Source organism: Salvelinus namaycush, chromosome 21 (genome assembly GCF_016432855.1).
Source record: "Salvelinus namaycush isolate Seneca chromosome 21, SaNama_1.0, whole genome shotgun sequence".
NCBI lineage: Eukaryota > Metazoa > Chordata > Actinopteri > Salmoniformes > Salmonidae > Salvelinus > Salvelinus namaycush.
Window position 1 is genome coordinate 55,769,281 of NC_052327.1, and position 28,000 is coordinate 55,797,280.

The 28,000-nt window shown below is 48.0% G+C and overlaps 1 pseudogene; it reads left to right on the top strand.

Moving 5' to 3' along the window:
* Positions 1-24,303, top strand: part of LOC120066514 — a 70,040-nt pseudogene extending 45,737 nt beyond the window's left edge.
* Positions 24,304-28,000: the final 3,697 nt, after the last annotated feature.

Genomic DNA, 28,000 nt, shown 5'->3' on the forward strand with positions numbered 1-28,000 from the left:
ATATAGTAATTCCCCCCAAAAAAGGGGGTATCTTTATCAAAATGAACCCTATTCTCATCCCCTTTGGAATGAGACATTCCACATTGTGGGGCGGCAGGTAGCCTAGTGGTTAGAGTGTAGGGGGGGCAGGTAGTCTAGTGGTTAGAGTGTAGGGGGGGGCAGGTAGTCTAGTGGTTAGAGTGTAGGGGGGGCAGGTAGTCTAGTGGTTAGAGTGTAGGGGTGGCAGATAGTCTAGTGGTTAGAGTGTAGGGGGGGCAGGTACTCTAGTGGTTAGAGTGTAGGGGGGGCAGGTAGTCTAGTGGTTAGAGTGAGGGGGGGCAGGTAGTCTAGTGGTTAGAGTGTAGGGGGGGCAGGTAGTCTAGTGGTTAGAGTGTAGGGGGGCAGGTAGTCTAGTGGTTAGAGGGTGGGGGGGCAGGTAGTCTAGTGGTTAGAGTGTAGGGGGGCAGGTAGTCTAGTGGTTAGAGTGTAGGGGGGCAGGTAGTCTAGTGGTTAGAGTGTAGGGGGGCAGGTAGTCTAGTGGTTAGAGTGTAGGGGGGGCAGGTAGTCTAGTGGTTAGAGTGTATGGGGGGAGGTAGTCTAGTGGTTAGGTGTAGGGGGAGGGGGTAGGTCTAGGGTTAGTAGGGGGCAGGTAGTTAGTGGTTAGAGTGTAGGGGGGGCAGGTAGTCTAGTGGTTAGAGCGTAGGGGCGGCAGGTAGCCTAGTGGTTAGAGCGTAGGGAGGCAGGTAGCCTAGTGGTTAGAGCGTAGGGGGGCAGTAGCCTAGTGGTTAGAGCGTAGGGGAGGCAGGTAGCCTAGTGGTTAGAGCGTAGGGGGGCAGGTAGCCTAGTGGTTAGAGCGTAGGGGAGGCAGGTAGCCTAGTGGTTAGAGCGTAGGGGAGGCAGGTAGCCTAGTGGTTAGAGCGTAGGGGAGGCAGGTAGCCTAGTGGTTAGACGTAGGGGGGGCAGGTAGCCTAGTGGTTAGAGCGTAGGGGGGGCAGGTAGCCTAGTGGTTAGAGCGTAGGGGAGGCAGGTAGCCTAGTGGTTAGAGCGTAGGGGAGGCAGGTAGCCTAGTGGTTAGAGCGTTGGACTTGTAACCGAAAGGTTGCAAGATCGAATCCCAGAGCTGACAAGGTAAAAATCTGTCGTTCTGCCCCTGAACAAGGCAGTTAACCCACTGTTCCTAGGCTGTCGTTGTAAATAAGAATTAGTTCTTAACTGATTTGCCTAGTTAAATAAAGGTAAAATAAAAACAGGCAAAAGGTTGCACAATTCCGGGTAACTTTTCCAGAAATCCTGTCTTATTTACCTCCGGATTTGGGGAGTCTTTCAACTGGGATTTTCTGGAAAAAAAACTAGGATTTTTTGGGGTGGGGGGAAAGTTATCTGAATTTTGCAACCATAGACAAGGCATGGTATGGATAAGGATGTAGGACGATGACACGATAAATAGGTCTGTATCCCTCTGTATAAAGTCTCGATACTGGAAGCCATCCAGGGATTCCAACAGTGAGAGTGAGAGATTCAACCTCTACACACACTGGGCCCAGTTCCTCAGTTTCTTCAAAGAGCAGCCCCTCAACTTGATACGGTGAGCACACAACACCAAGCCAGGTGTTCAATCCAACTCAGATTAACAACCTGTGCACGTTTGATATACTGTACTTTTAAGGCAATGGCCCTAATGTTTGTGGATCTCACATTCTCTGTTAACTCCCACGGATTAAAGCGGAAATCACCTTTAAATGTGAACCGCGGTGCACAGGTCATTAATCTGCGTTTGTTTGAATCAAGTCTCCATGGTGTCCTCTTTTTGATTTTTCTAGACACTAAACAGACTGTTGTTGTTTGATTGGTTGTGTTGTATTACCCATAACAGGAAGTATTACGGGGAGAAGATGTTTGATTGGTTGTGTTGTATTTCCCATAACAGGAAGTATTACGGGGAGAAGATGTTTGATTGGTTGTGTTGTATTACCCATAACAGGAAGTATTACGGGGAGAAGATGTTTGATTGGTTGTGTTGTATTTCCATAACAGGAAGTATTACGGGGAGAAGATGTTTGATTGGGTGTTGTATTTCCATAACAGGAAGTATTACGGGAGAAGATGTTTGATTGGTTGTGTTGTATTTCCCATAACAGGAAGTATTACGGGGAGAAGATGTTTGATTGGTTGTGTTGTATTACCCATAACAGGAAGTATAGGGGAGAAGATGTTTGAGGTTGTGTTGTATTTCCATAACAGGAAGTATTACGGGGAGAAGATGTTTGATTGGTTGTGTTGTATTCCCATAACAGGAAGTATACGGGAGAAGATGTTTGATTGGTTGTGTTGTATTTCCCATAACAGGAAGTATTACGGGGAGAAGATGTTTGATTGGTTGTGTTGTATTACCATAACAGGAAGTATTACGGGAGAAGATGTTTGATTGGTTGTGTTGTATTACCCATAACAGGAAGTATTACGTGGAGAAGATGTTTGATTGGTTGTGTTGTATTCCCATAACAGGAAGTATTACGGGAGAAGATGTTTGATTGGTTGTGTTGTATTCCCATAACAGGAAGTATTACGGGGAGAAGATGTTTGATTGTTGTGTTGTATTTCCCATAACAGGAAGTATTACGGGGAGAAGATGTTTGATTGGTTGTGTTGTATTACCCATAACAGGAAGTATTACGGGGAGAAGATGTTTGATTGGTTGTGTTGTATTACCCATAACAGGAAGTATTAAGGGGAGAAGATGTTTGATTGGTTGTGTTGTATTACCCATAACAGGAAGTATTACGGGGAGAAGATGTTTGATTGGTTGTGTTGTATTTCCCATAACAGGAAGTATTACGGGGAGAAGATGTTTGATTGGTTGTGTTGTATTTCCCATAACAGGAAGTATTACGGGGAGAAGATGTTTGATGGTTTGTTGTATTCCCATAACAGGAAGTATTAGGGGAGAGATGTTTGATTGGTTTTGTTGTATTACCCATAACAGGAAGTATTACGGGGAGAAGATGTTTGATTGGTTGTGTTGTATTTCCCATAACAGGAAGTATTACGGGGAGAAGATGTTTGATTGGTTGTGTTGTATTTCCCATAACAGGAAGTATTACGGGGAGAAGATGTTTGATTGGTTGTGTTGTATTCCCATAACAGGAAGTATTACGGGGAGAAGATGTTTGATTGGTTGTGTTGTATTTCCCATAACAGGAGTACTACGGAAGAAGATGTTTGATTGGTTGTGTTGTATTTCCCATAACAGGAAGATTTACGGGGAGAAGATGTTTGATTGGTTGTGTTGTATTTCCCTAACAGGAAGTATTACGGGAGAAGAGTTTTGATTGGTTGTGTTGTATTTCCCATAACAGGAAGTACTAGGGAGAAGATGTTTGATTGGTTGTGTTGTATTTCCCATAACAGGAAGTATTACGGGAGAAGATGTTTGATTGGTTGTGTTGTATTTCCCATAACAGGAAGTATTACGGGAGAAGATGTTTGATTGGTGTGTTGTATTTCCCATAACAGGAAGTACTACGGGAAGAAGATGTTTGATTGGTTGTGTTGTATTTCCCATAACAGGAAGTATTACGGGGAGAAGATGTTTGATTGGTTGTGTTGTATTACCCATAACAGGAAGTATTACGGGGAGAAGATGTTTGATTGGTTGTGTTGTATTACCCATAACAGGAAGTATTACGTGGAGAAGATGTTTGATTGGTTGTGTTGTATTTCCCATAACAGGAAGTATTACGGGGAGAAGATGTTTGATGGTGTGTGTTGTATTTCCCATAACAGGAAGTATTACGGGGAGAAGATGTTTGATTGGTTTTGTTGTATTTCCCATAACAGGAAGTATTACGGGGAGAAGATGTTTGATTGGTTTTGTTGTATTACCCATAACAGGAAGTATTACGGGGAGAAGATGTTTGATTGGTTGTGTTGTATTTCCCATAACAGGAAGTATTACGGGAGAAGATGTTGATGGTTGTGTGTTATTTCCATAACAGGAAGTATTACGGGGAGAAGATGTTTGATTGGTTGTGTTGTATTTCCCATAACAGGAAGTATTACGGGAGAAGATGTTTGATGTTGTGTTGTATTTCCCATAACAGGAAGTATTACGGGGAGAAGATGTTTGATTGGTTGTGTTGTATTACCCATAACAGGAAGTATTACGGGGAGAAGATGTTTGATTGGTTGTGTTGTATTTCCCATAACAGGAAGTATTACGGGGAGAAGATGTTTGATTGGTTTTGTTGTATTTCCCATAACAGGAAGTACTACGGGAAGAAGATGTTTGATTGGTTATGTTGTATTTCCCATAACAGGAAGTATTACGGGGAGAAGATGTTTGATTGGTTGTGTTGTATTTCCCATAACAGGAAGTATACGGGGAGAAGATGTTTGATGGTTGTGTTGTATTTCCCATAACAGGAAGTATTACGGGAGAAGATGTTTGATTGGTTGTGTTGTATTTCCCATAACAGGAAGTATTACGGGAGAAGATGTTTGATTGGTTGTGTGTTATTACCCATAACAGGAAGATTACGGGGAGAAAGATGTTTGATTGGTTGTGTTGTATTTCCCATAACAGGAAGTATTACGGGGAGAAGATGTTTGATTGGTTGTGTTGTATTTCCCATAACAGGAAGTATTACGGGAGAGATGTTGATTGGTTGTGTTGTATTACCACTAACAGGAAGTACTACGGGAAGAAGATGTTTGATTGGTTATGTTGTATTTCCCATAACAGGAAGTATTACGGGGAGAAGATGTTTGATTGGTTGTGTTGTATTTCCCATAACAGGAAGTATTACGGGGAGAAGATGTTTGATTGGTTGTGTTGTATTTCCCATAACAGGAAGTATTACGGGGAGAAGATGTTTGATTGGTTGTGTTGTATTACCCATAACAGGAAGTATTACGGGGGGAAGATGTTTGATTGGTTGTGTTGTATTTCCCATACAGGAAGTATTAGGGGAGAAATGTTTGATTGGTTTTGTTGTATTTCCCATAACAGGAAGTACTACGGGAAGAAGATGTTTGATTGGTTGTGTTGTATTTCCCATAACAGGAAGTATTACGGGGAGAAGATGTTTGATTGGTTGTGTTGTATTTCCCATAACAGGAAGTATTACGGGGAGAAGATGTTTGATTGGTTGTGTGTATTTCCCATACAGGAAGTATTACGGGGAGAAGATGTTTGATTGGTTGTGTTGATTTCCCATAACAGGAAGTATTACGGGGAGAAGATGTTTGATGGTTGTGTTGTATTTCCCATAACAGGAAGTATTACGGGGAGAAGATGTTTGATTGGTTGTGTTGTATTTCCCATAACAGGAGTATTACGGGGAGAAGATTGGGATCTACTTTGCCTGGCTGGGTTTCTACACTGAGATGCTGTTCTTCGCTGCGGTAGTCGGCCTGATCTGTTTTCTCTATGGATTGTTCACCTTCGATGACAACATCTGGAGGTGAGGGCCCCTGAATCCCAATTCAACCCCTAGGCACTATCCCCTACCCCCTAACTCACAGCCTAAAATTCTAGGCACTGTCCCCTACCCCCCACCCTAAAAATCTTAGGCACTATCCCCTACCCCCAGCCTAAAAATCCTAGGCACTATCCCGTACCCCCCCAGCCTAAAAATCGGACACAGGTTAATTAAGATTTTGGCTGGACTGAAAGGCCGGTTTCCCAAACACAGTTAAGACTTTGGCTGTAATGAAAGGCATACTGAATGGAGAATCTACTATATGTCTGGGGTTCCGTGTCCAGGAATCCGTCCCTCAATATAATATATGTTATAATATGTTTCCTGGAAAAATAATTCCAGTATGTTATGAGAATATCATGTTTTTTAAATAAAATATAATCTTGTTTCAGTAAAGAAATCTGTAGTGAGGAGATTGGAGGCAACATCATCATGTGTCCGCTGTGTGATAAGAAATGTGGCTACTGGAAACTCAACTCAACGTGTAACTCCTCCTGGGTATGAAGACTATGATACTGTACAGACAGACACTGTTGTGATATGTTCATATTGTGACCAGAACTTCAGGTCAAGTCAATGACCGTGCTCTATGTTTCTTCTTCTATCAGCAATCACATATGTTTGACAACGTGGGGACGGTGTTCTTTGCCATATTCATGGGGATTTGGGGTAAGTGACAGTCTCAATGAATATTAAGTGACAGTCTCAATGAATATTAAGTGACAGTCTCAATGAATATTAAGTGACAGTCTCAGTGAATATTAAGTGTCAGTCTAGTGAATATTAAGTGACAGTCTCAGTGAATATTAAGTGACAGTCTCAGTGAATGTTAAGTGACAGTCTCAGTGAATATTAAGTGACCGTCCAGTGAATATTAAGTGACAGTCTCAGTGAATATTACGTGACAGTCTTAGTGAATATTAAGTGACAGTCTTAGTGAATATTAAGTGACAGTCTTAGTGAATATTAAGTGACAGTCTTAGTGAATATTAAGTGACAGTCTTAGTGAATATTAAGTGACAGTCTCAGTGAATATTAAATGACAGTCTTAGTGAATATTAAATGACAGTCTTAGTGAATATTAAATGACAGTCTCAGTGAATATTAAGTGACAGTCTCAGTGAATATTAAATGACAGACTTAGTGAATATTAAATGACAGTCTTAGTGAATATTAAGTGACAGTCTAGTGAATATTAAGTGACAGTCTTAGTGAATATTAAGTGACAGTCTTAGTGATTATTAAATGACAGTCTAGTGAATATTAAGTGACAGTCTCAGTGAATATTAAATGACAGTCTCAGTGAATATTAAATGACAGTCTCAGTGAATATTAAGTGACAGTCTTCGTGAATATTAAGTGACAGTCTCAGTGAATATTAAGTGACAGTCTTAGTGAATATTAAGTGACAGTCTCAGTGAATATTAAGTGACAGTCTTCGTGAATATTAAGTGACAGTCTTAGTGAATATTAAGTGACAGTCTTAGTGAATATTAAGTGACAGTCTCAGTGAATATTAAGTGACAGTCTTCGTGAATATTAAGTGACAGTCTTCGTGAATATTAAGTGACAGTCTTAGTGAATATTAAGTGACAGTCTAGTGAATATTAAGTGTAAAAAGGTGCAGGCTTAGTCCTGAGCTCCACCTAAAGGAAGCTGCCAGTCTCTATACAACTGGAAAACACAAGTATTGTTGTGGTATAACTTTATACTTTTTTTAGTAATTTATAACAGCAGATCCTCTTCCTATGGCACTATCATGCCATGGACCTATTTATGATGAAGAGTTATCTCCCTAACTCTCCATTGTCCTCCTGCAGTGACTCTGTTCCTACCTTCCCTAACTCTCCATTGTCCTCCTGTAGTGACTCTGTTCCTACCTTCCCTAACTCTCCTGTGTCCTCCTGTAGTGACTCTGTTCCTACCTTCCCTAACTCTCCATTGTCCTCCTGTAGTGACTCTGTTCCTACCTTCCCTAACTCTCCATTGTCCTCCTGCAGTGACTCTGTTCCTACCTTCCCTAACTCTCCATTGTCCTCCTGTAGTGACTCTGTTCCTACCTTCCCTAACTCTTCATTGTCCTCCTGTAGTGACTCTGTTCCTACCTTCCCTAACTCTCCTGTGTCCTCCTGTAGTGACTCTGTTCCTACCTTCCCTAACTCTCCATTGTCCTCCTGTAGTGACTCTGTTCCTACCTTCCCTAACTCTCCTGTGTCCTCCTGTAGTGACTCTGTTCCTACCTTCCCTAACTCTCCTGTGTCCTCCTGTAGTGACTCTGTTCCTACCTTCCCTAACTCTCCATTGTCCTCCTGCAGTGACTCTGTTCCTACCTTCCCTAACTCTGTGTCCTCCTGTAGTGACTCTGTTCCTACCTTCCCTAACTCTCCATTGTCCTCCTGCAGTGACTCTGTTCCTACCTTCCCTAACTCTCCATTGTCCTCCTGCAGTGACTCTGTTCCTACCTTCCCTAACTCTCCTGTGTCCTCCTGTAGTGACTCTGTTCCTACCTTCCCTAACTCTCTTGTGTCCTCCTGTAGTGACTCTGTTCCTACCTTCCCTAACTCTCCATTGTCCTCCTGTAGTGACTCTGTTCCTACCTTCCCTAACTCTCCATTGTCCTCCTGTAGTGACTCTGTTCCTACCTTCCCTAACTCTCCATTGTCTCCTGTAGTGACTCGTTCTACCTTCCCTAACTCTCCATTGTCCTCCTGCAGTGACTCTGTTCCTACCTTCCCTAACTCTCCTGTGTCCTCCTGTAGTGACTCTGTTCCTACCTTCCCTAACTCTCCATTGTCCTCCTGTAGTGACTCTGTTCCTACCTTCCCTAACTCTCCTGTGTCCTCCTGTAGTGACTCTGTTCCTACCTTCCCTAACTCTCCATTGTCCTCCTGTAGTGACTCTGTTCCTACCTTCCCTAACTCTCCATTGTCCTCCTGTAGTGACTCTGTTCCTACCTTCCCTAACTCTCCATTGTCCTCCTGCAGTGACTCTGTTCCTACTTCCTAACTCTCCTGTCCTCCTGTAGTGACTCTGTTCCTACCTTCCCTAACTCTCCATTGTCCTCCTGTAGTGACTCTGTTCCTACCTTCCCTAACTCTCCTGTGTCCTCCTGTAGTGACTCTGTTCCTACCTTCCCTAACTCTCCATTGTCCTCCTGTAGTGACTCTGTTCCTACCTTCCCTAACTCTCCATTGTCCTCCTGCAGTGACTCTGTTCCTACCTTCCCTAACTCTCCATTGTCCTCCTGTAGTGACTCTGTTCCTACCTTCCTCTAACTTCGTGTCCTCCTGTAGTGACTCTGTTCCTACCTTCCTCCACTCTCCTGTGTCTCCTGTAGTGACTCTGTTCCTACCTTCCACACTCTCCATTGTCCTCCTGCAGTGACTCTGTTCCTACCTTCCCTAACTCTCCTGTGTCCTCCTGTAGTGACTCTGTTCCTACCTTCCCTAACTCTCCATTGTCCTCCTGTAGTGACTCTGTTCCTACCTTCCCTAACTCCTGTGTCCTCCTGTAGTACTCTGTTCCTACCTTCCCTAACTCTCCATTGTCCTCCTGCAGTGACTCTGTTTCCTACTTCCCAACTCTCCATTGTCCTCCTGCAGTGACTCTGTTCTACCTTCCCTAACTTCCTGTGTCCTCCTGTAGTGACTCTGTTCCTACCTTCCCTAACTCTCCTGTGTCCTCCTGTAGTGACTCTGTTCCTACCTTCCCTAACTCTCCATTGTCCTCCTGTAGTGACTTGTTCCTACCTTCCCTAACTCTCATTGTCCTCGTTAGTGACTCTGTTCCTACCTTCCCAACTCTCCATTGTCCTCCTGTAGTGACTCTGTTCCTACCTTCCCTAACTCTCCATTGTCCTCCTGTAGTGACTCTGTTCCTACCTTCAATAACTCTCCATTGTCCTCCTGCAGTGACACTGTTCCTACCTTCCCTAACTCTCCATTGTCCTCTGTAGTGACTCTGTTCCTACCTTCCCAACTCTCCATTGTCCTCCTGTAGTGACTCTGTTCCTACCTTCCCTAATCTCCATTATCCTCCTGTAGTTACTCTGTTCTACCTTCCCTAACTCTCCATTGTCCTCCTGTAGTGACTCTGTTCCTACTTCCCCAACTCTCCATTGTCCTCTGTAGTGACTCTGTTCCTACCTTCCCTAACTCTCCATTGTCCTCCTGCAGTGACTCTGTTCCTACCTTCCCTAACTCTCCTGTGTCCTCCTGTAGTGACTCTGTTCCTGGAGTTCTGGAAGCGCCGGCAGGCCCGCCTGGAGTATGAGTGGGACCTGGTGGACTTCGAGGAAGAGCAGCAACAGCTTCAGCTGCGACCGGAGTACGAGACCAAGTGTACCTCCCGCAGACTTAACCGCGTCACACAGGTGTGTTTCCGTCTCTTACCTGTATTATAACACCGGGTTAGGGGTTATTATGGTTAGGTTTAGGGCCAGAGTGTTCCAGCCAATGACTCAACCGTATCACATATGTGTTGCCTTCTAGGTTTATATATACATAACACTGCTTAAAATATTAAAGTGTGTCTTTGCAGATTTATTTTGCAAGGTTGTGGCCAGCGACATGATGTTCCATGATAATAATGTTCAGTTATAAATTTTCATAGTAAATTGTAGCCCAGTTTACATAGTTTAAAAACGCAACATTCATCATGGCGTACTATATGATATTGATATGTTTGATTGAAGTGACATCCACCTACCGGCGCCCAGCCTGGATTTGAAGTATTCCACAGCTGATCCTTTACGTCTGGATCTAGTAACTGATATCATTCCTAATGAGAGGGGTCTGTTCCTGGGCCCTGACCCTCCACCTACACACCCTCCATCTCCTCACCCTCCATCTCCTCACCCTCCATCTTCACATCCTCCACACCCTCCATCTTCACATCCTCCACCTCCACTCTCTCCATCTCCTCACCCTCCATCTCCTCACCCTCCATCTTCACACCCTCCATCTCCTCACCCTCCATCTCCTCACCCTCCATCTTCACATCCTCCACACCCTCCACCTTCACATCCTCCACCTCCACACTCTCCACCTCCTCACCCTCCATCTCCTCATCCTCCACACCCTCCACCTCACCACCCTCCACCTTCACATCCTCCACCTCCACACTCTCCACCTCCTCACCCTCCACATCCACACCCTCCTCCACCACACCCTCCTCCACCACACCCTCCACCTCCACACCCTCCACCTCCTCACCCTCCACCTCCTCACCCTCCACATCCACACCCTCCACATCCACACCCTCCTCCACCTCCTCACCCTCCTCCACCTCCTCACCCTCCACATCCACACCCTCCGGCCTCCTCACCCTTCACATCCACACCCTCCACATCCACACCCTCCTCCACCTCCACCTCCTCACCCTCCACCTCCTCACCCTCCACCTCCTCACCCTCCACATCCACACCCTCCACCTCCACACCCTCCACCTCCTCACCCTCCTCCACCACATCTTCAACCTCCTCCTCCTCACCCTCCACCTCCTCACCCTCCACATCCACACCCTCCACCTCCTCACCCTCCACCTCCTCACCCTCCACCTCCTCACCCTCCACATCCACACCCTCCACATCCACACCCTCCTCCACCACATCTTCAACCTCCTCCTCCTCACCCTTCACCTTCTCACCCTCCACCTCCACACCCTCCACCTCCTCACCCTCCTCCACCACACCCTCCACCTCCACACCCTCCACCTCCTCACCCTCCACATCCACACCCTCCACATCCACACCCTCCACCTCCTCACCCTCCACATCCACACCCTCCTCCACCACATCCTCAACCTCCTCCTCCTCACCCTCCACCTCCTCACCCTCCACATCCACACCCTCCTCCACACACCCTCCACCTCCTCACCCTCCACATCCTCACCCTCCACACATCCTCACCCTCCACATCCTCACCCTCCACATCCTCACCCCACCTGTCTGTAACTGTACTGTAGGAGATGGAGTTGGTCCTTGACAGGACAGCAGCTGAACAAGTGGGCAAAATGCTTCTGTGTTGGGCCACCGTGGTGCTGTGGGTAAGACTGGCACAGAGGGCAGAGGAATGCCAGTTTGAAGTGATGTAGGGGGATTTGGCAGGGCCTGGCTTGTATTGATTGCTCATGTCTGGATGGAAGATATCTGATGTTGACTGCAGCATTTTACCTGGTGCATCATGGAACTTTTGTTGTAATGAATTAACAATATGCTAAAACAGAAACACAACCTTAGTGCTTGTGTTTTATAGAGTCTGGTCCCAGATCAGTTTTTCTGCTGTATAGCCAATTGCTATAGTCATGGTACCAACAATGACCAGAACCATAGATGTTGACTATGAGCACAAACTGGTCTGGGCCCAGGCTAATGGCTTCACCAGGAAACTGCTGCAGTGGTCCGTGGACTGGTCTGGGCCCAGGCTAATGGCTTCACCAGGAAACTGCTGCAGTGGTCTGTGGACTGGTCTGGGCCCAGGCTAATGGCTTCACCAGGAAACTGCTGCAGTGGTCTGTGGACTGGTCTGGGCCCAGGCTAATGGCTTCACCAGGAAACTGCTGCAGTGGTCGTGGACTGGTCTGGGCCCAGGCTAATGGCTTCACAGGAAACTGCTGCAGTGGTCTGTGGACTGGTCTGGCCCAGGCTAATGGCTTCACCAGGAAACTGCTGCAGTGGTCTGGGGATGTCTGGGCCCAGGCTAATGGCTTCACCAGGAAACTGCTGCAGTGGTCTGTGGACTGGTCTGGGCCCAGGCTAATGGCTTCACCAGGAAACTGCTGCAGTGGTCCGTGGACTGGTCTGGGCCCAGGCTAATGGCTTCACCAGGAAACTGCTGCAGTGGTCCGTGGACTGGTCTGGGCCCAGATCAGTAGTATGAGATGATGACAACAAGCTGCTATGTGTTGGTTGGTACTGCCCCCTGATGGTCTGGAGACTAACAGCTGTAACCATGCTTGACTGACTGTGCATGTTGTTGTACCCTGTTTTGCTTGGTTACGGTGTTGTAGGAGATGGAGCCATACTTACCCGTAACATCTCAGTGTGCTCGTACATTCCTGTCTGGAGCCACCGTCATATTCTGGGTGAGCATTTATTCATGATCGTCTACTCTGTATCTGAACTCCTTCATTCTCCCTCCTCCTTCTCACTCCTTCTCCTGTCTCCTCCCTCTCCTTTCTCCTGTCTCCTCCCTCTCCTTTCTCCTGTCTCCTCCCTCTCCTTTCTCCTGTCTCCTCCCTCTTCCCTATCCCTTCTCCTTTCTCCTCCCTCTCCCTTCTCCTGTCTCTTTCCTCCCTTCTCCTGTCTCCTCCCTCTCCTTTCTCCTGTCTCCTCCCTCTCCTTTCTCCTGTCTCCCCCCTCTCCCTTCTCCTCTCTCCTCCCTTTTCCTCCCTTCTCCCCTCTCCTCCCACCTCTCTCCTCCCTCTCCTGTCTCCTCGCTCTTCCCTCTCCCTTCTCCTGTCTATTCCATCCTCCTTCTCCCGCTCCTCTCTCCTCCATTCTCCTGTCTCCTCCCTCTCACTTCTCCTGTCTCCTCCCTTCTCCTGTCTCCTCCCTTCTCCTGTCTCCTCCCTCTCCCGCTCACTTCTCCTGTCTCCTCTCTCCTTCCTCTCCCTTATCCTCTCTCCTCCATTCTCCTGTCTCCTCCCTCTCCTGTCTCCTCTCCTCCCTTCTTCTGTCTCCTCCCTCTCACTTCTCCTGTCTCCTCACTCCTCCCTCTTCTCTCTCCTCCCTCTCCCTTCTCCTGTCTCCTCTCTCCTCCTGTCTCCTCTCTCCTCTTTCCTCCCTCTTATCATCCTCTTCCTTATCTCCCTCTCCTGTCTTCATCTCTTCCTCTCCTCATCTTTACTATTATAATTTCTATATAATCTATCATCTCTCTTTATCCTCCTCAACATCATCAAGTCTTCCCAATTCCTTCCCATTGTGATTGTATCAGAACATTCTAGAACATGTTTGGAAATAGTATTGAGACGGTACTTTTCCAATATTATATGGATCCAAATCTGTGTTGCAAAAAATATCATAGTCCAGATTAGATTTTTAATCAGTGTGCACCATACTTTTGTGTTTTGAAGTGTGTTGTTGGTGGTGATTTGTCAGTGTGAACATGTATTTGTCATTTATTAGTATTTTTGTTGTATTTGTATATACAGTCAGGGTTGGGGTCAGTTCCAATTCAATTCAGTAAATATCAGTTGACTTCCTGATTTGACTGCATTGAAAAGGAAGTGACCACAACCTTGACAGATTCCTGTCCTCTCACCACCCCTCCTCTCTCCTCCCTCTTTCTCCTCTCTCCTCTTTCCTCCTCTCCTCCCTCTTTCTCCTGTCTCCTCTCTCTTTCTACTCTCTCCTCCCTTCTCCTATCTCCTCTCTCCTCTTTCCTCCCTCTTTCTCCTGTCTCCTCTCTCCTCCCTTCTCCTGTCTCCTCTCTCCTCTTTCCTCCCTCTTTCTCCTGTCTCCTCTCTCCACCCTTCTCCTGTCTCCTCTCCCCTCTTTCCTCCCTCTTTCTCCTGTCTCCTCCCTTCTCCTGTCTCCTCTCTCCTCCCTCTTTCTACTCTCTCCTCCCTTCTCCTGTCTCCTCTCTCCTCTTTCCTCCCTCTTTCTCCTGTCTCCTCTCTCCTCCCTTCTCCTGTCTCCTCTCTCCTCTTTCCTCCCTCTTTCTCCTGTCTCCTCTCTCCTCCCTTCTCCTGTCTCCTCTCTCCACCCCTCCTCTCCCTCAGATCTCCCTGATCATAGCGTGTATCATCGGGGTGATAGCGTACCGTCTGGCGGTGTACGCAGCGTTTGCTAGCATCATGAAGGACAGCCCCACCAACAACATCCACATGGTTGGCTCCCTCATCACCCCTCAGCTCGCCACCTCTGTCACCGCTTCCTGCATCAACTTCGTCATCATCATGATCCTCAATCTGATGTATGAGAGAGTGGCCATCTGGATCACTGACATGGGTAAGATAGAGAGTGGCCATCTGGATCACTGACATGGGTAAGATAGAGAGTGGCCAGCTGGATCACTGACATTGGTAAGATAGAGAGTGGCCAGCTGGATCACTGACATGGGTAAGATAGAGAGTGACCAGCTGGATCACTGACATGGGTAAGATAGAGAGTGGCCAGCCGGATCACTGACATGGGTAAGATAGAGAGTGGCCATCTGGATCACTGACATGGGGGTAAGATAGAGAGTGGCCAGCTGGATCACTGACATGGGTAAGATAGAGAGTGGCCAGCTGGATCACTGACATGGGTAAGATAGAGAGTGGCCAGCCGGATCACTGACATGGGTAAGATAGAGAGTGGCCATCTGGATCACTGACATGGGGGTAAGATAGAGAGTGGCCAGCTGGATCACTGACATGGGTAAGATAGAGAGTGGCCAGCCGGATCACTGACATGGGTAAGATAGAGAGTGGCCATCTGGATCACTGACATGGGGGTAAGATAGAGAGTGGCCAGCCGGATCACTGACATGGGTAAGATAGAGAGTGGCCAGCTGGATCACTGACATGGGTAAGATAGAGAGTGGCCAGCTGGATCACTGACATGGGTAAGATAGAGAGTGGCCATCTGGATCACTGACATGGGTAAGATAGAGAGTGGCCAGCCAGATCACTGACATGGGTAAGATAGAGAGTGGCCAGCCGGATCACTGACATGGGTAAGATAGAGAGTGGCCAGCCGGATCACTGACATGGGTAAGATAGAGAGTGGCCAGCTGGATCACTGACATGGGTAAGATAGAGAGTGGCCAGCCGGATCACTGACATGGGTAAGATAGAGAGTGGCCAGCCGGATCACTGACATGGGTAAGATAGAGAGTGGCCAGCTGGATCACTGACATGGGTAAGATAGAGAGTGGCCAGCCGGATCACTGACACGGGTAAGATAGAGAGTGGCCAGCTGGATCACTGACATGGGTAAGATAGAGTGGCCAGCCGGATCACTGACATGGGTAAGATAGAGAGTGGCCAGCCGGATCACTGACATGGGTAAGATAGAGAGTGGCCAGCCGGATCACTGACATGGGTAAGATAGAGAGTGGCCAGCCGGATCACTGACATGGGTAAGATAGAGAGTGGCCAGCTGGATCACTGACATGGGTAAGATAGAGAGTGGCCAGCTGGATCACTGACATGGGTAAGATAGAGAGTGGCCATCTGGATCACTGACATGGGTAAGATAGAGAGTGGCCAGCCAGATCACTGACATGGGTAAGATAGAGAGTGGCCAGCCGGATCACTGACATGGGTAAGATAGAGAGTGGCCAGCCGGATCACTGACATGGGTAAGATAGAGAGTGGCCAGCTGGATCACTGACATGGGTAAGATAGAGAGTGGCCAGCCGGATCACTGACATGGGTAAGATAGAGAGTGGCCAGCTGGATCACTGACATGGGTAAGATAGAGTGGCCAGCCGGATCACTGACATGGGTAAGATAGAGAGTGGCCAGCCGGATCACTGACATGGGTAAGATAGAGAGTGGCCAGCCGGATCACTGACATGGGTAAGATAGAGAGTGGCCAGCCGGATCACTGACATGGGTAAGATAGAGAGTGGCCAGCTGGATCACTGACATGGGTAAGATAGAGAGTGGCCAGCTGGATCACTGACATGGGTAAGATAGAGAGTGGCCATCTGGATCACTGACATGGGTAAGATAGAGAGTGGCCATCTGGATCACTGACATGGGTAAGATAGAGAGTGGCCAGCTGGATCACTGACATGGGTAAGATAGAGAGTGGCCAGCTGGATCACTGACATGGGGTAAGATAGAGAGTGGCCAGCTGGATCACTGACATGGGTAAGATAGAGAGTGGCCAGCTGGATCACTGACATGGGTAAGATAGAGAGTGGCCAGCTGGATCACTGACATGGGTAAGATAGAGAGTGGCCAGCTGGATCACTGACATGGGTAAGATAGAGAGTGGCCAGCTGGATCACTGACATGGGTAAGATAGAGAGTGGCCATCTGGATCACTGACATGGGTAAGATAGAGAGTGGCCAGCTGGATCACTGACATTGGTAAGATAGAGAGTGGCCAGCTGGATCACTGACATGGGTAAGATAGAGAGTGGCCAGCTGGATCACTGACATGGGTAAGATAGAGAGTGGCCAGCTGGATCACTGACATGGGTAAGATAGAGAGTGGCCATCTGGATCACTGACATGGGTAAGATAGAGAGTGGCCAGCTGGATCACTGACATGGGTAAGATAGAGAGTGGCCAGCCGGATCACTGACATGGGTAAGATAGAGAGTGGCCAGCCGGATCACTGACATGGGTAAGATAGAGAGTGGCCAGCCGGATCACTGACATGGGTAAGATAGAGAGTGGCCAGCCGGATCACTGACATGGGTAAGATAGAGAGTGGCCAGCTGGATCACTGACATGGGTAAGATAGAGAGTGGCCATCTGGATCACTGACATGGGTAAGATAGAGAGTGGCCATCTGGATCACTGACATGGGTAAGATAGAGAGTGGCCATCTGGATCACTGACATGGGTAAGATAGAGAGTGGCCATCTGGATCACTGACATGGGTAAGATAGAGAGTGGCCAGCTGGATCACTGACATGGGTAAGATAGAGAGTGGCCAGCTGGATCACTGACATTGGTAAGATAGAGAGTGGCCAGCTGGATCACTGACATGGGTAAGATAGAGAGTGGCCATCTGGATCACTGACATGGGTAAGATAGAGAGTGGCCATCTGGATCACTGACATGGGTAAGATAGAGAGTGGCCAGCTGGATCACTGACATGGGTAAGATAGAGAGTGGCCATCTGGATCACTGACATGGGTAAGATAGAGAGTGGCCAGCTGGATCACTGACATGGGTAAGATAGAGAGTGGCCATCTGGATCACTGACATGGGTAAGATAGAGAGTGGCCAGCCGGATCACTGACATGGGTAAGATAGAGAGTGGCCATCTGGATCACTGACATGGGGGTAAGATAGAGAGTGGCCAGCCGGATCACTGACATGGGTAAGATAGAGAGTGGCCAGCCGGATCACTGACATGGGTAAGATAGAGAGTGGCCATCTGGATCACTGACATGGGTAAGATAGAGAGTGGCCAGCCGGATCACTGACATGGGTAAGATAGAGAGTGGCCAGCCGGATCACTGACATGGGTAAGATAGAGAGTGGCCAGCCGGATCACTGACATGGGTAAGATAGAGAGTGGCCATCTGGATCACTGACATGGGGGTAAGATAGAGAGTGGCCAGCCGGATCACTGACATGGGTAAGATAGAGAGTGGCCAGCCGGATCACTGACATGGGTAAGATAGAGAGTGGCCAGCCGGATCACTGACATGGGTAAGATAGAGAGTGGCCAGCCGGATCACTGACATGGGTAAGATAGAGAGTGGCCAGCCGGATCACTGACATGGGTAAGATAGAGAGTGGCCAGCTGGATCACTGACATGGGTAAGATAGAGAGTGGCCAGCTGGATCACTGACATGGGTAAGATAGAGAGTGGCCATCTGGATCACTGACATGGGTAAGATAGAGAGTGGGCCAGCTGGATCACTGACATGGGTAAGATAGAGAGTGGCCAGCTGGATCACTGACATGGGGGTAAGATAGCGAGTGGCCAGCTGGATCACTGACATGGGTAAGATAGAGAGTGGCCAGCCGGATCACTGACATGGGTAAGATAGAGAGTGGCCAGCCGGATCACTGACATGGGTAAGATAGAGAGTGGCCAGCCGGATCACTGACATGGGTAAGATAGAGAGTGGCCAGCTGGATCACTGACATGGGTAAGATAGAAAGACAGATAACAGTGGGATTGTTTTGGTCAGATTATAACTAGATAAAGACTTGTTTCCGGTTGCTAAAGAGACAATAACAAAATGTCATTTTTTTACAACCAGTTTGCAACCTAAACCGTGACATCATGAGTTACGTCGAGAGAAAAAAAGTAGTATTTGCAGCATTTTCTGAAGTGAATCAATGCAGACCCATTACAAAACATAGATAAATAATAATTTCCTTATTGTAGACTCTCCTTGTTGTGACTGTTGCTTTTTCTCCCCCCTCAGAGATTCCCAAGACGCACCTGGAGTACGAGAACAAGTTGACGGTGAAGATGTTTCTGTTCCAGTTCGTCAACTACTACTCTTCCTGTTTCTACGTGGCCTTCTTCAAGGGGAAGTTCGTCGGCCATCCCGGAGACTACATCTACATGTTCGGCTGGAGCAAGCTGAGGAACGAGGAGGTACTACTGACACGACAGAACATCAGCATATAAGACTGATCCATGACCTACCAGCCTACTTCCCTACTGACATCACAATTTCATCACAGTCCAGAAGGGCTGATGTCCTGTAACCAGACGACAACAAACTGCTCTCGGTTACAACCAGTAATGACGAGATTAAAACGGCATTTAAAAAAAACAAAAAAAAAACATACTTCCTCTTTTGTATGTTATCTGGTCAGATGTCCTGGTTATAACCAGAAGAAAGAAAATGTCTCATTTACTAAAACGACGTTAATAAGATGAAAACTTGACCTTGTGTTTCTCTGGCCAGTGTGACCCAGGTGGCTGTCTGATTGAGCTGACCACCCAGCTGGTCATAGTGATGTCTGGGAAACAGGTGTGGGGTAACGTCCAGGAGGCTCTGGTCCCGTAAGTTGTTCATTCTGACATTGTCACTATACCTAAGGTCAGTAAACGTGTTCTCTTGGGGCCAAAATCCTAATTTCAAAAAATGACTTAAATGAATGAAAATAACTTACCTCTGTCTTTAGCTTAAATCATGCATTGATGTCAATGAAAGATTTGTGTTAAAACTTGAATTTCGCATGATTTTTAACTTTGGATTCTGGCCAAAGGCCTTTTAACTTCCTCGACAATTTAGACACAAATGTGAAGTGCATAACCTCTGACCCGTTTGTGTGGGAACTGTACCTCCAGGTGGGTAATGAACCGGTGGGGGAGCCGTAAAGCCCGCAGCCACCCAGAGAGCCGCTACAGCCGCTGGGAGCAGGACCACGACCTGCAGAACTTTGGACATCTGGGACTCTTCTATGAGTACCTGGAGATGGGTGAGTTCTTCAGCCAGGGACAGACCAATACATAGAGGCGCTTTCTCAAGGAATCGTCCTCTCTCTCTCTCTCTCTCTCTCTCTCTCTCTCTCTCTCTCTCTCTCTCTCTCTTTTCTAAAAACATATTTGAAGAGGTCTAAAGGGAGGAACCACCGATATTTTCCTTCCAATGTGTTTTAAGAAAAGAGGTGAGGATAGAAGATGCGATGACAAATCTCTCTATAGAAATATAATCTCTCTGTTAACCCAGAAATAACATCTTAATTTGGTCAGATGCTCGATACCCATTTATGTTACGTAGTCCGTCCACAAAGACGTTCATATACATACCCATTGCATTACTTCCTGCAGAGGGCGCTATTTCCCTCTAATTTACCATCATAATCTCTCTCTTCTTCTCTCCACTTTCCCGTCCCCTCTCCTCTCCACTTTCCTATCCCCTTCTCCTCTCCATCCCTCACCACCCCTCTTTACTTTCCTGTCCCCTCTCCTCTCCACTTTCCTATCCCCTTCTCCTCTCCATCCCTCACCACCCCTCTCCACTTTCCCGTCCCCTCTCCTCTCCACTTTCCTATCCCCTTCTCCTCTCCATCCCTCACCACCCCTCTCCACTTTCCCGTCCCCTCTCCTCTCCACTTTCCTATCCCCTTCTCCTCTCCATCCCTCACCACCCCTCTCGACTTTCCCGTCCCCTCTCCTCTCCACTTTCCTATCCCCTTCTCCTCTCCATCCCTCACCACCCCTCTCCACTTTCCCGTCCCCTCTCCTCTCCACTTTCCTATCCCCTTCTCTCCATCCCTCACCACCCCTCTCCACTTTCCCGTCCCCTCTCCTCTCCACTTTCCTATCCCCTTCTCCTCTCCATCCCTCACCACCCCTCTCCACTTTCCCGTCCCCTCTCCTCTCCACTTTCCTATCCCCTTCTCCTCTCCATCCCTCACCACCCCTCTTTACTTTCCTGTCCCCTCTCCACCCCTCTCCACTCCTCTCCTCCACAGTGATCCAGTTTGGTTTCATCACTCTGTTCGTGGCCTCCTTCCCTCTGGCCCCTCTGCTGGCGCTGTTGAACAACATTATAGAAGTTAGAGTGGATGCCTGGAAGTTCACCACCCAGTTCCGCCGGCCCGTAGCATCTAAGGCCCACAGCATCGGTGCCTGGCAGGAAATACTTAACGGGGTGGCCGTCCTGTCGGTCGTCACCAACGTGAGTATGGCTGTTGGAGAGGAGAGGAGAGGAGAGGAGAGGAGTGTTAGGGATTTCCCTCTTATTCCTGGAATTGTAAACCTGGGAATTCTGGTAAAGTTACTGGAAGTTTGCACTTAATCAAGGAGTTCTAGCTTGGTCCCAGATCTGTTGGTGCTGTCTTCCCAACTCCCATGGTCACAACTCCTATGTCCATCTATAAACAAATCATTTCCCTGTTTTCTCATCCCCCCTCCCCCCCTTTACACAGGCATTCATCGTAGCCTTCACATCAGACATGATTCCCCGGCTGGTGTACATGTACGCCTACAGCAAAGATCTCTCTATGAAGGGCTACATCAGCAACAGCCTGTCAGTGTTCAACATCTCTGGGTTCTCTGAGGAGAACCGGCCTGAAGACGGAGAGAGCCCTGAATGGTTCAACAGCTCTGTCATCACCACCTGCAGGTAGGTCTGTCTGTCTGTCTGTCTGTCTGTCTGTCTGTCTGTCTGTCTGTCATGTATAGTTACCGTCACATGACTACCGCTACCCAGAGTCTGTAACCACTCCTCTTCTACTTCCTGTGTTCTACAGGTACCGTGACTACCGCTACCCATCGGGCCATGAGAAGGAGTACTCTCACACCATGCAGTTCTGGCACATCCTGGCTGCCAAACTGGCCTTCATCATTATCATGGAGGTAGGAACGGACACCTCTAGCTTCCCTACTGCAACCAGCCATAGAAATATAACCCATAGAAAAGAACTTGGAACATCTAACCCTGGGAATTTGGCTGGTGAACTCTTGAATGGGAAGGCCCGATCTACACATTCTATTTCTATAGAACCACCAGTCATTTCAACCAGATTTGTCTCGTTTTTTTTTTCTGTAGTTAGTCACTTCATTGGTAAACTTAAATTCCTTCAGCATTGACATCTATCCCCGATCATGACCAGCTTTAACCTACAGTGCAGTACAGGTGTCATACTATATTTAATCTACAGTGCAGTACAGGTGTGCTACTATATTTAATCCACAGTGCAGTACAGGTGTGATACTATATTTAATCTACAGTGCAGTACAGGTGTCATACTATATTTAATCTACAGTGCAGTACAGGTGTGATACTATATTTAATCTACAGTGCAGTACAGGTGTCATACTATATTTAATCTACAGTGCAGTACAGGTGTGATACTATATTTAATCTACAGTGCAGTACAGGTGTCATACTATATTTAATCTACAGTGCAGTACAGGTGTGATACTATATTTAATCTACAGTGCAGTACAGGTGTGCTACTATATTTAATCCACAGTGCAGTACAGGTGTCATACTATATTTAACCTACAGTGCAGTACAGGTGTGATACTATATTTAATCTACAGTGCAGTACAGGTGTCATACTATATTTAATCAACCGGCCCCTCTGACAGTACAACCGGCCCCTCTGACAGTACAACCGGCCCCTCTGACAGTACAACCGGCCCCTCTCTGACAGTACAACCGGCCCCTCTGTGACAGTACTACCGGCCCCTCTGTGACAGTACTACCGGCCCCTCTCTGACAGTACAACCGGCCCCTCTCTGACAGTACAACCGGCCCCTCTCTGACAGTACAACCGGCCCCTCTGTGACAGTACTACCGGCCCCTCTGTGACAGTACTACCGGCCCCTCTGTGACAGTACTACCGGCCCCTCTGACAGTACTACCGGCCCCTCTGACAGTACTACCGGCCCCTCTGACAGTACTACCGGCCCCTCTGACAGTACAACCGGCCCCTCTGACAGTACAACCGGCCCCTCTGACAGTACAACCGGCCCCTCTGACAGTACAACCGGCCCCTCTAACCGTACAACCGGCCCCTCTGACAGTACAACCGGCCCCTCTGACAGTACAACCGGCCCCTCTGACAGTACAACCGGCCCCTCTGTGACAGTACTACCGGCCCCTCTGTGACAGTACTACCGGCCCCTCTGTGACAGTACTACCGGCCCCTCTGACAGTACAACCGGCCCCTCTGTGACAGTACTACCGGCCCCTCTGTGACAGTACTACCGGCCCCTCTGACAGTACTACCGGCCCCTCTAACAGTACAACTGGCCCCTCTAACAGTACAACTGGCCCCAGCTTGGCCCCCCCAGCACCACTGGTGATAAAACTGACATTTTCCGTTCCCGTTTCTTCCCTTCCTGATTGGTTTCCTCCTCTCGCCTCTTTCAGCACGTCGCGTTTATGGTGAAGTTCTTTGTGGCGTGGATGATTCCTGACGTTCCCTCCGAGGTGAAGGCCAGGATTAAACGAGAACGCTACCTCATCCAGGAGTACCTGCACAACTACGAGGTATTTTTACCACAGAAAAACATTCAACATGCACATAATAACACGTCTATTTGCCTTTATTTAACCAGGTAAGCTGATACACACACTCACACACACACACACACCACACACCACACACCACACACACACACACACCCACACCACACACACCACACACACACACACACACCACACACACACACACACACTCACAACTCACAACTCACACCACACACACACACACACACACACACACACTCACACTCACACACCACACACTCACACACCACACACACACACCACACACACACACACCTCACAACTCACACCACACACTCACACACTCACACACACACACTCACACACCACACACACACACACACACACCACACACACACACACACACACACACAACTCACTCACACACACTCACACACACACACATTCAAAACACATAATAAAAAAAACAGATATATTCATCCCGTGTTTTTCTGGGTTTCTTGAACCCTCAGGTGGAGAAGCTGAAGATCCAGCTCAGCCACAGGAACGATGACTGCTGCTGCACCCCTATGGTCTACCCCGACATATCCCGGCATGTAGTGCTGTCCGAGTGTCTCTAGCACCCGTCCTCGCCCTCCGCCCACTCATTTGATTTTGGCTCGTGTTCATTAGGTCACACCACGGAAAACGTTTTAAAATGTTTTTCAACAGGAAATTTAAATTAGCTTTTTTTTTTTTTTTTTCATTGGACAAATCCAGGTAGAGTTACTCCCTGTTTGAATCTGTTTTGTTCCGTTTGGTGCCTGATGAACAGGACCCTGTTTCAGGTTGGGCTGGGGCTTGGGCTGGTCTTAAGGAGATTCTCTGTAAAACTACCCTGAGAGGTGGGCGATCTGTAATACAAAGGGCTCAGTCTGCTGGTGGAGTGGAGAGCAATCCTCACAGAAATAGAGTACCAAATACAATCCATCATCATCATCATCATCAAATACAAGAAGATACTACATTCAGTATGTCTTTAGGTCCGTCTATGTATGGTCTATGGATTTCAGATCTTCTCTTCAATCAACCACCCGCCCACACTACAACACTACATCTATACTAACAGCATGGGGGAAGCAGGGAAACATGGCTGCTGCTAGTAATCATACTCTTACAGTATGTCCATTTCATCTCTCTCTCGCTCTCTCTCTCTGCCTCTCTCTCGCTCTCTGCCTCTCTCTCTGCCTCTCTCTCTGCCTCTCTCTCTCTCTCTTTCTCGCTCTCTCTCTCTGCCTCTCTCTCGCTCTCTGCCTCTCTCTCGCTCTCTGCCTCTCTCTCTGCCTCTCTCTCTGCCTCTCTCTCTCTCTCTCTCTCGCTCTCTCTCTCTCTGCCTCTCTCTCTCTCTGCCTCTCTCTCTCTCTCTCTGTCTCTGTGTCTCTCTCTCTCTCTGCCTCTCTCTCTCTCTCTCTGCCTCTCTCTCTCTCTGTGGTTATACTCTGCTGGTCATTCACAAATCACTAAACACTGTGTTAATGGCGGGCAGCTTTGACTAGCGCTTAGCCCACTGCCCTGTTTATGTTGATAAGTTGTAAGTTGACACTATTATAAGCAACCAAAGACAAAAATGCCTTAATATTTTACAAATGTAATTGTTAAATGAGTAAAGAGGCTTTGTTTGTTAGTTTGTTAAATTCTCCTTACGGAAAAAAGATTGCAGTTAGAGTGCAGTTATAACTGCAATCTTTAAAAAAATGTTTTGTGTTCTTATATGTTAAATCTTTCTTAAAAATGTTCATATTCAACAAATATGCAATAAAGCCTAAATCAAGGATCGCGGTCAGGTTTCCCTATGGGGTCCATGAAGACTAGTTATAGTATTAGTTATAGTATTAGTTATAGTATTAGTTATAGTATTAGTTATAGTACTAGTTATAGTATTAGTTATAGTATTAGTTATAGTATTAGCTGCTACAAAACAAGCAGATGATGTTGCATGAAAACGATATTGTCAGAGGTTTTGAATACCCCCCCAAAAAAAGTTCATCCATGTCACTTATTTTTAATTACATTTTTTGTTGTATTTAAACAGGGAGTCACCATTGAGACCAGGGTCTCTTTCACAAGGGAGTCCATCAATACATAGACATATCAAAACAAACTAAAATACAGTACAACAAACAATCCTGAAAAACAGCCACGTTCCTCAGCTAACAGTTCAATATTGTAATGAAACAGGCAGGGAGCGGGTCTCGAACCCTCGACCCTCGAGCCCGAGGTCCGGCGCGCTATCGACTGCGTGCTCGCGCGGCAGAGTCGATTTCCTCGCTTATAAACCCAGGATCGTTACAATAGTTTAAATTACCCAAACTGTGTGTCCAATTGAAGTGTATTTTGCAATTGGTTCCAGCAATGGGGTTGCATTGTTTTGTCGACTGAAGTCATAGATTATTGCTTTTGTTAAATTACCCTCGCTTTTTACACCTCAGTGTTTGTCCACAGAGATGTTATCCAAACAGCCAACTAGCCAACTTATCTATTGCCTAAACTAAGCCAAGTATCACGTGTGAAAATGTAATATCTTTGTTGTAGCATTAGTAGATTTCAGTGCCAGATGTGATTTTTGTTTTTACAGTATATAACAATGTTTTCCAGGATACTGTTGTGTGTTGCTTTAGATCACAGGAGGCTGCTTGTCTACCTGTGATGCTTTGTCCTGGCCTGTTGTACTGTAGGCACTCATTTCAGATGTCAGGATTTGGGCAGGAAAGGAGAGACGATGAGAGAGGAGAGGAGAGGAGAGGAGAGGAGAGGAGAGGAGAGGAGAGGAGAGGAGAGGAGAGGAGAGGAGAGTGGGCAGTAGCAGCTGGTGCCTGTTTGTCGACTGAAGGAAAGATAAACATTCTTCTCTCCTCCCCAAATCCTCAACTGTGTGTGTTCCTGGAGAAGAGAGAGAATCAGAGAGGGGGAGAGAGAGAGAAAAGAAAGGGATATCAGTCCCTTTTTAATGTGCCTTTGTTTACCTACTCGTTAAGAGCTAGTGAACGCTTAGCTTGTTCTCAGCTACTGGGGCTTGTCATCTTCCTCTATCCCTCCCTGTCTTCATCTCTATCCCTCCCTGTCTTCATCTCTCCATCTCTCCCTGTCTCCATCTCTCTCTGTCTCCATCTCTCTCTGTCTCCATCCCTCCCTGTCTCCATCTCTCCCTGTCTCCATCTCTCCATCTCTCCCTGTCTCCATCTCTCCCTGTCTCCATCTCTCCATCTCTCCCTGTCTCCATCTCTCCCTGTCTCCATCTCTCCCTGTCTCCATCTCTCCCTGTCTCCATCTCTCCCTGTCTCCATCTCTCCCTGTCTCCATCTCTCCCTGTCTCCATTCCTCCCTGTCTCCATCTCTCCCTGTCTCCATCTCTCCCTGTCTCCATTCCTCCCTGTTTCCATCTCTCCCTGTCTCCATCCCTCCCTGTCTCCATCCCTCCATCTCTCCCTGTCTCCATCCCTCCATCTCTCCCTGTCTCCATCCCCCCCTGTCTCCATCCCTCCCTGTCTCCATCCCTCCATCCCTCCCAGTCTCCATCCCTCCCAGTCTCCATCCCTCCCTGTCTCCATCTCTCCCTGTCTCCATCCCTCCATCTCTCCCTGTCTCCATCTCTCCCTGTCTCCATCTCTCCCTGTCTCCATCTCTCCCTGTCTCCATCTCTCCCTGTCTCTCTGTCTCCATCCCTCCATCTCTCCCTGTCTCCATCCCTCCATCTCTCCATCTCTCCCTGTCTCTCTGTCTCCATCCCTCCATCTCTCCCTGTCTCCATCCCTCCATCTCTCCCTGTCTCCATCTCTCCCTGTCTCCATCCCTCCATCTCTCCCTGTCTCCATCCCTCCCTGTCTTCATCTCTCCATCTCTCTCTGTCTCCATCTCTCTCTGTCTCCATCTCTCCATCTCTCCCTGTCTCCATCTCTCCCTGTCTCCATCTCTCCCTGTCTCCATTCCTCCCTGTTTCCATCTCTCCCTGTCTCCATCCCCCCCTGTCTCCATCCCCCCCTGTCTCCATCCCTCCCTGTCTTCATCTCTCCATCTCTCCCTGTCTCCATCTCTCCCTGTCTCCATCTCTCCCTGTCTCCATCTCTCCCTGTCTCCATTCCTCCCTGTTTCCATCTCTCCCTGTCTCCATCCCTCCCTGTCTCCATCCCTCCCTGTCTCCATCCCTCCCTGTCTCCATCCCTCCCTGTCTCCATCCCTCCATCTCTCCCTGTCTCCATCCCTCCATCTCTCCCTGTCTCCATCCCTCCCAGTCTCCATCCCTCCCTGTCTCCATCCCTCCATCCCTCCCAGTCTCCATCCCTCCCAGTCTCCATCCCTCCCTGTCTCCATCCCTCCATCTCTCCCTGTCTCCATGTCTCCATCCCTCCATCTCTCCCTGTCTCCATCTCTCCCTGTCTCCATCTCTCCCTGTCTCTCTGTCTCCATCTCTCCCTGTCTCCATCCCTCCATCTCTCCATCTCTCCCTGTCTCTCTGTCTCCATCCCTCCATCTCTCCCTGTCTCCATCCCTCCATCTCTCCATCTCTCCCTGTCTCCATCTCTCCCTGTCTCCATCCCTCCATCTCTCCCTGTCTCCATCCCTCCCTGTCTTCATCTCTCCATCTCTCTCTGTCTCCATCTCTCTCTGTCTCCATATCTCTCTGTCTCCATCTCTCCCTGTCTCCATCTCTCCCTGTCTCCATCTCTCCCTGTCTCCATTCCTCCCTGTTTCCATCTCTCCCTGTCTCCATCCCCCCCTGTCTCCATCCCCCCCTGTCTCCATCCCTCCCTCTCTCCCTGTCTCCATCCCTCCCTGTCTCCATCCCCCCCTGTCTCCATCCCCCCCTGTCTCCATCCCTCCATGTCTCCCTGTCTCCATCCCCCCCTGTCTCCATCCCCCCCTGTCTCCATCCCCCCCTGTCTCCATCCCTCCATGTCTCCATGTCTCCATCTCTCCCTGTCTCCATCTCT